This window comes from Arachis hypogaea, chromosome 19 (genome assembly GCF_003086295.3).
Source record: "Arachis hypogaea cultivar Tifrunner chromosome 19, arahy.Tifrunner.gnm2.J5K5, whole genome shotgun sequence".
In the NCBI taxonomy this organism is placed as follows: domain Eukaryota; kingdom Viridiplantae; phylum Streptophyta; class Magnoliopsida; order Fabales; family Fabaceae; genus Arachis; species Arachis hypogaea.
This window is the reverse complement of record NC_092054.1, coordinates 66,965,823-66,974,699: the sequence shown is the minus strand read 5'-3', so window position 1 is coordinate 66,974,699 and position 8,877 is coordinate 66,965,823. Positions and strand designations below refer to the sequence as shown.

The following is an 8,877-nucleotide window of genomic DNA, read 5'->3' as shown; positions in this document are numbered from 1 at the left end:
CAATTTGGAGCTTTTTCATCACTGAAAGTGGCATGAGAATGATACTAGCTCCAAGATCACATAAAGTTCTCTGAATGGTGACATCTCCAATGGTGTAAGGAATTACAAACTCCCTGGATCTTGCATCTTCTCAGGAAGGTTATGTTGAGTAATAGCACTGCATTCCTTGGTAAGCACCACTGTCTCGTGTTCCCTCCAATTCCTCTTATTGGTCAACAATTCGTTCATGCATAGTTGTCAGAACCAAACCGGTGATCGAACCGGTCAGATTACTGGTTTATTGATTTATTGGTTCAACCGATGAGTTACTGGTCCAACCGGTAAAACCGGTCTCATGTAAATAAAAAATATAAAATAGTAAAAAACCTAACATTACAATTTAAAATACATATTTTTACTAATATTTTAAGAATAATTAAGTCTCGAATTCTATAAATAACTAATAGAAAGATAAACATAAAATTAGTCTGTACTACTATAATAGTATCTTAATTGGACACAATAAGAATAACAATCTATAAACTATATCCAAAGAGTAATTTTAAAGTCTAAATATCTTTATATAATTAAATAATTATATATAAATTTATTTTTTTTTTAGAATAAGTAATTTTTGTTTTATTTTTATATTAATTATTATTTTTTATTTTAAAATTAATTAATTTGTACTTCAATTAAAAAATAATTAATTTAAAAAATGTTGAATATAAAAAAATATTGAATTAAGTATTTTTGTGTGTGTATATATATATATATATATATATATATTAGTTAGGATATTATATAACATACAATATGTACTGTTCATACCCTGGGTCGAGCTATCCGACCTGGGATGATTGGCGACAAAGCGACCGACCTCTTTAGGTCAGGCTACCCGACCTCTTCTCAAAGAGGTCGGCCAAATCGACAGGAAAGCCCAATAAAGGGCCCAAATAGAGGAACACGACCCAAATCCAAAGGCAATCCAAGCCTACAGAGATAAAGGCGGTTCCCTTGAAGATAAGCTGAATTCACCATAAGATAAGATAAGATAACTAACTTATCTTATCGAGAAAGGTCAGCTCATACCATTATAAATACACTGGAGCACCCAGGTATAACTCATACTCTGATTCTACAAAAAACCTATTTAATACCCATGCTAACTTAAGCATCGGAGTCTCTTGCAGGTACCCCCACCCTCCCGTGACCAAGGATCAGCAGTGCAGCCAGCCAACAAGTTGGACACGACAGCTCCGGCCGCCACTCACCAGCCGGACACGTCGGCACCGACCAGTACAGAAGATCTCGACTGAGATCGACCTACAATTTCAGGTAACCCTCAGAACATTGGCGCCGTTGCCGGGGACCTGGAAGTCATCCCATCACCATGGCGGACGAACAAGATAATGACCACAACTCAGATCTAGAGGACAGAACACCGCACAAAAATGCAGGCAATACACTGAAAGATACCCTGGAATCTAACTGGGACAAAAACTCATCAAATCTGGGAGTAATAGAAGCACTTCAAGATCGTTTAAAGCAACTTGAAAAAGAAACTCAGCACCAACGAGAAGTTGGGAAGGATCTCCAAAGAGAGGTAAGGCGACGCCGAGAATTAGAAGATAAACTTCTAAAGCTCAAAGCCGATCTCAAAGCCAAAGCTACTCGGTCCACCCCTGAGGATAACTCTCGCAAGAATCAAGATCCATTCACTAGGAAAATCATGAAGACCAAAATCCCTAAGGATTTCAAACTTCCGGATATGACTTTGTACGATGGCACTACAGATCCCAACCATCACCTCAGTAACTTCAAAAGCAGAATGTACCTCACCGACGCCTCAGACGCCGTTCATTGCAAAGCTTTTCCAACAACTCTCACAAAGACAGCAATTAGATGGTTCGACAACTGACCTCCGAAATCCATCTCCAACTTTGACGACCTGGCCAAAAAATTCTTGGCCAGATTCTCTATCCAAAAAGATAAGGCTAAGCATGCCCCCAGCCTACTAGGTATCAAGCAAGGAGCTCGGGAAAGTCTTCACAACTACATGGAAAGATTCAACAAAACATGTCTAAACATACAAAGCTTGCCAACAGAGGCTGCCGTCATGGGCCTCATCAATGGCCTACGAGAAGGACCTTTTAGCCAATCTATATCAAAGAAATACCCCACGTCCCTAGATGAGGTACAAGAGCTGGCAGAGAAGTACATCAATATAGAAGAAAATTTCCGACTTGGAGAAGCCTCGAGATCCCATTTCACCTACCGAGATAAGGATAAAGAATCCAAGAAAAAGGAAGATCGAACGGGCGAAAAAATAAAAAAGTATCACAATTACACCCCTCTTCGGGTGTCTCTTGTGGATATTTACAAAGAAGTCTATAACACGGAAAAGATACCACCAGCTCGACTACTCAAAGGCAAAAAAGGAGGAGGAAATCAGAACGAATACTGTGAATATCATCGGGTCCGAGAACATTCCACCAACGAATGTTTTGACTTAAAAAACATCATAGAAAAATTGGTGAGAGAAGGAAAACTAAATTGGTATCTGGCCATCCGAGATGATGAGCAAAGAAAAAGACGAAGAGATGAAGATGTTGGACGAGTCAAGCGATCACCTCGTACGCCAGAAAGACATGTCCATATGATACACGGAGGATTTACAGGAGGTGAAATCTCCAAATCATCCCGCAAAAGACACCTCAAAGAAGTATATCACATCGAAGGGAAGGAGGAAGCACTCGACATCCTTGCAATCACATTCACCAAAGAAGACGCATCCGGTATCATCTCAGGACACGAAGACCCCATGGTAATCACCATCATACTGGCAAACGCCAATCTCCACCGCACATTAATAGACCAAGGAAGCTCCGCCGACATCTTATTCAAAACTGCCTTCGACAAGCTCGGCTTAGAGGAAAAAGAGCTTAGAGCATACACGAACAGCTTGTTCGGACTAGGCGATACCCCAGTACAACCACTGGGATACGTGTCACTACATACAACCTTCGGAAAACGGAACCAATCCAGAACACTCAAAATATACTACATCGTGGTCGACGTGAGTTCAGCCTACAATGCCTTAATAGGTCGGACAACACTAAATCAACTTGGCGCAATAGTCTCAACTCCACATCTCTGCATGAAATTCCCAACTACAGAAGGGATAGCTACAATAAAAGCAGATCAAAAGATGGCACGCCGCTGCTATAACGAAAGTCTAAACCTCAGAGGCAGAGGAAAAGAGTTCCACACAATTGAGCTTGGTGGAGTTCAGAGACGAAAAGAACTCCGTCCACAGCCCGAAGGAGAAGTAGAAAAAGTTCAAATCGGACACACCCCGAACAAAACGACTAATATTGGCACGATTTTGAAAGGAAACGCAAAAGAATTACTAGTACAATTCTTGCAAAATAATGTCGATCTCTTCGCATGGAAAGTTGTAGACATGCCAGGCATAGACCCCAAGCTAATGTGTCACAAGTTGGCGGTCTATCCAGGATCTCGACCGATACAGCAGAGACGAAGAAAACTGGGACCAGAGCGATCCCAAGCTGTGGAAGAACAGCTACAAGCATTACTGGAGGCAGGATTCATAAGAGAAGTCAAGTACCCACTATGGCTAGCCAACGTCGTTTTGGTGAAAAAATCAAATGGGAAGTGGCGAATGTGTACCGACTACACCGATCTCAATAAAGCCTGCCCAAAAGATCCTTACCCACTACCAAGTATCGACGCTTTGGTAGATGCTTCCTCCGGGTATAGATACCTCTCATTTATGGACGCATATTGGGGATACAACCAAATCCCCATGTATCCACCAGATCAAGAAAAACCCTCGTTTTTGACACCAAAAGTAAATTACTGCTACATTGTAATGCCTTTCGGTCTCAAGAATGCGGGATCTACTTACCAAAGGCTAATGAATAAAGTCTTTTCAGATCATATTGGAAAAATCATGGAAGTCTACGTGGATGACATGTTAATAAAGACACAAAGTGAAGAGACATTATTATCCGACCTGGTCCAAGTGTTCGACACTATAAGGAAGCATGACATGCGACTCAATCCCGCAAAATGCACTTTCGTAGTAGAAGCGGGCAAATTCTTAGGTTTTATACTCACACAAAGAGGAATTGAAGCAAATCCAGATAAATGTCAGGCCATACTTAACATGAAGAGCCCAACTTGTGTCAGAGAGGTACAACAACTCAATGGGAGATTGGCAGCCTTATCCAGATTCTTAGCGGGATCAGCAATAAGATCTCTACCCTTCTACGCCTCTTTAAGGAAAGGAAAAAATTTCGAATGGACAAAGGAATGCGAGCAAGCCTTCCAGGATTTCAAAAACTTCCTGGGACAACCACCTATCCTAACCCGACCACGAAAGGAAGAACCACTCGTTTTGTACCTTGCGGTAGGAAGTCGGGCAGTAGCCTCGGCACTGGTTTGGGAGGACGACAAAGGGAAACAACCTGTATAATTCATTAGTAAAGCGCTACAGGGATCCGAGTTGAACTACCAAAAAATAGAAAAGTTTTCCTATACTCTCATACTGACATCTCGACGACTTCGCCCATACTTCCAGGCTCACACCATTAAGGTCCGGACCGACCAACCTATAAAAGGGATACTGCAAAAAACAGATCTAGCAAGCAGAATTCTACAATGGGCAGTCGAGTTATCCGAGTTCGACCTCCACTATGAAGCTCGAACAGCCATCAAATCACAGTACTTGGCCGACTTCGTTGCAAAATTCACAGATACCCTGGAAACCCCCGTAGAATGGAATCTCTACGTGGATGGGTCCTCGAATAAGACTGGAAGTGGCGCAGGTGTGATAATAGAAAGCAATCAAGGTACCCAAGTTGAGTTTTCTCTCAAGTTTGGGTTCCCGGTCTCAAATAACCAGGCAGATCTGAAAGACTCAGAAGAAATAATTCTTAAAATCTTTAAAAGACTCATCATATATGGCAAAAACTTTATGCCCCTGGGCCGATCTGAAAGAAACCCAGGAAGCTTTCTTTTTGGAAGAACCTCCGGGCTTGGCCGAGACAAAAAGATAGAGGAAAAGAGTTTCAGAAGGTGTTATGCCTAACTCTTGGCAAAGTAGTTGAAATATTTTGATAAAACCCCAGGAATTCGGATGAAGCTGGGATGGAGCAATGTTACATGACCACAACAAGTCGGTCTCAAAAGAAGTAAAAGGAAAAGTAACGTCCAACTGGCTGAAGAAAAATTCATAGGCGTAGAAGAAGGGATGCTCCCCCTCGACGAAAGTAGGAAAACAAGCCCTCTCATCAGAGTCAAGAGCTACAAGCTCATAATCCCTCTCCTGAGCATTGTTACCACAGATCCTATGACATTTTCTCAGCTCTACACAAAATTCAGCATCCACGACTGAGACACACGTTAGGACAAGGGAGTCCAGCCAATCGGACATCCCCTCGGGAACTTTAGAAGACACCTCTACAATGTTATTGTGAGAAGACATGAGGCCGACTAATCCTACAAATAAGAAAAGAAGATTGGATCACTAAAAAACATCTCGGAAGAAGGGGAAAAAAACAACTCGACTAATATGATACAGGCGAACAAACAGAAAAGGAAAACCCCAAGACTCAAACCAAAGTCCTGGGGCATCCTTTGGAGGTAGTAACAAAGCAAGGTCTCAGGAAATTTTTACAGCTTACGTCCCGGCATTCATCAGACAAGAAGAGAAGGTTTCAAGTAAAACAAGGAAAAGCAAAAACACAAAAAAAAACATTTAAGCCACTATCTTTCTACAGTACAAAAACAGCAAAAAGCATCGCCAACATCAGACAGGCCAAGCAGAGAATCATCAAAGACACAACTTTTTGTGAACCAAGCAAAAACCATCATCAGAAGCACAAACAGAAACGGCGACAACATGCAAAAACCCTAAAAGCATCAAGCAACAAGAAAGGCGAAGAAATTCGTACAAAAGACAAAGAAACTCCAGAACACGCAATAATTAGGTGCAATAAAAGAAGCAAGATCCAAACTTTCTCCAAACAAAAATCAAACTTTCTCAAAATAAGACATAAAAATAACAGAGGAGGAAAAAACCAAACCTTGAAAATAGAAGAAAACCTCGAAAGAAAACTGAAGAGCAAGAAGCGATAGAGCCACCCCTCGAACGGAAAAAATTCGCCGGGAGAAGAGGAAGGGAGAAATCCAGAATCACTCCTTTTTTTCCACAAAAAATGGTAGAAGAGCAGGCGTCGCGGGAAGAAACTGTGAAACTCTAGGGAAAAACAGAAAATGGGAAAGCAAAGGGAGAGGTTATGAAGGAAAACAAAGAAGAGAAACCGTTTCTGATGGCAAAATTCAAAACAAAGACCAAAGGAAACGGGGCACTTGAAGTCAATTAATGAGGGTATTAAACCCTCGCACGCCCCAAAGCGCTGATATAAAAGCGCGCGCTTTTAAAGGAAAACGTTCCACATTCAAAGAGACTCTACAAAGAAAGGAATCGACAAAATGCTTGAGTTCGGCTTCACTAGAGAAGGACCGAAGTCAAGGACTCGATCTCAACAAAAAGACCGAGCTCAAGCAGGGGCACTGTTCATATCCTGGGTCGAGCTATCTGACCTGGGATGATTGGCGACAAAGCTACCGACCTCTTTAGGTCAGGCTACCCGACCTCTTCTCAAAGAGGTCAGCCAAATCGACAGGAAAGCCCAATAAAGGGCCCAAATAGTGGAACACGATCCAAATCCAAAGGCAATCCAAGCCTACAGAGATAAAGGCGGTTCCCTTGAAGATAAGCTGACTTCACTATAAGATAAGATAAGATAAGATAACTAACTTATCTTATCGAGAAAGGTCAGCTCACACCATTATAAATACACTAGAGCACCCAGGTATAACTCATACTTTGATTCTACAAAAAACCTGTTTAATACCCATGCTAACTTAAGCATCGGAGTCTCTTGCAGGTACCCCCACCCTCCAGTGACCAAGGATGAGCAGTGCAGCCAGCCAACAAGTCAGACACGACAGCTCTGACCGCCACTCACCAGCCGGACACATCGGCACCGACCAGTACAGAAGATCTCGACTGAGATTGACCTACAGTTTCAGGTAACCCTCGGAACATATACTATAAAAGCATGAAGTATACTAAGAACAAATTAGTGCAGTGGTAGTTATCTTGGTCTTCCTTTGAGAAGAGCCAAGTTCAACTCCTACCTTGTATTCTATTTTTCAAAAAATTTCCCAACGTGCAAAATTTCCCAACCTTGCACGCTGACATCAGCATGACATCATCAACGCGCAGGGTTGACCATTGACTGTGCTTGTTGCCCGGACCGGTTTGGTTCAAGTTCGTGCCGGTTTTGTCCGGTTTGCATCGGTTTAATTGGTTCATACCGGTTTTGACCGGTTTAATTCCTTAAACGGTCAATATACTAAACTGGACCGGTACATGGTCCGGTTAACCAATTTTTTGGTCAAACCGGCCGGTCTGGTCCGGTTTTAACAACTATGCTTTCATGAATTTGACATAGAGAGGCATTTGCTCAAGAGCCTCTACAAAAGGAATGTTGATCTGCAACGTATTGAAGACTTCTAAAAATCTAGAAAATTGCTTGTTCTTGGAAGCCTTCTAAAGCCTTTGAAGATATGGCATTTTTAGCTTGTACTCAGGAGCCTTGGGCAATGTAGGATAAGTGTCAAGAGAGTTTGGGAATGGGTTGTCTGCACGCTTTGGAGGGGCGTGCTCTACTTCTTCCTTCTTCTCATCTGGAGCTTCTTTTCCAGCTAGCTCCTCTTTGACTTTGGTCTCAGAACCAGCTACTTTACCACTTCTCAACTGAATAGCCTTGCAATCAACCCTTGGGTTTACCACTGTATCACCAGGAAATATACTTAAAGACTTCTCAGGTATTTGCTTACTCAACTGGCCCATTTGCACCTCCAAGTTTCTAATGGAAGCTATGATTTCCTACATAAAACTATTTATCATTGTCTCCCAATTAGAATTCTATTGGGGCTGAGAATTTGCCTGCTGGGGTAGTTGTTGTTGATGAGATTGAAATTGGCGGTTATTATGATTATTCTGCTGAAAACCGCCTTGAGAATTATTATTGAAATTTTGAGATCTCTAAGGTTGGTCTCTTTACCCAAAATTAGGGTGATTTCTCCACCCTTGGTTGTAGGTCTTAGAGTATGGATCATTATTTTGATTTCTAGGACCATTCCCCATGTAGTTGACAGCTGAAACTTGCATTCCACTCAACTGTTGAGTAATCAGACTTATTTGTTGAGATAAAAGATTGCTCTGAGCAAGAAGAGCATCAACAGCTTCCACTTCCAAAACATCCCTCTTTTGAGAGGTCTCAGAGTGTACAGGATTCCTATTAGAGGAATATAAGTATTGGTTGTTAGCAACCAACTAAATAAGCTCAATAGTCTCCTCTGGTGTCTTCTTTATGTGCAAAGAACCACCTGCAGAATTATCTAAGCGCATCTTGGACATTTTACATAAGCCCTCATAAAAAGATACCCAGTTAAGTCTATCTAGAGAACATGTCTGGAGGGCATTGCCTAGTTAGTAGCTTGAATCTCTCCTAAGCTTCATGAAGGGTCTCACCATCTTTCTGTTTGAAAGTCTGAATCTCCACCCTTAGCTTAGTAAGTTTTTCAGGTGGGAAAAATTTAGTCAGAAATCCAGTGACAACCTTGTCCAAAGTATCCAGACTCTTCTTGAGTTGAGAATCTAACCACAGCTTTGCTCTATCCCTCATAACAAAGGGAAAGAGCATGAGTTTGTATACCTCAAGATTCACTCCTTTAGTTTTCACAGTGTCACAAATTTGCAGAAAATAAAAAATAAACTGATTTGGATCTTCCTAA

General features: G+C 41.6%; 1 non-coding gene across 1 annotated transcript; it reads left to right on the top strand.

The window, feature by feature from the left end:
* Positions 1–8,547: 8,547 nt before the first annotated feature.
* Positions 8,548–8,654, top strand: LOC112780258 (small nucleolar RNA R71). Its single transcript, XR_003191108.1, has one exon. It is a non-coding gene; the product is annotated as a small nucleolar RNA R71 (small nucleolar RNA).
* The last annotated feature ends 223 nt before the right edge of the window (positions 8,655–8,877 follow it).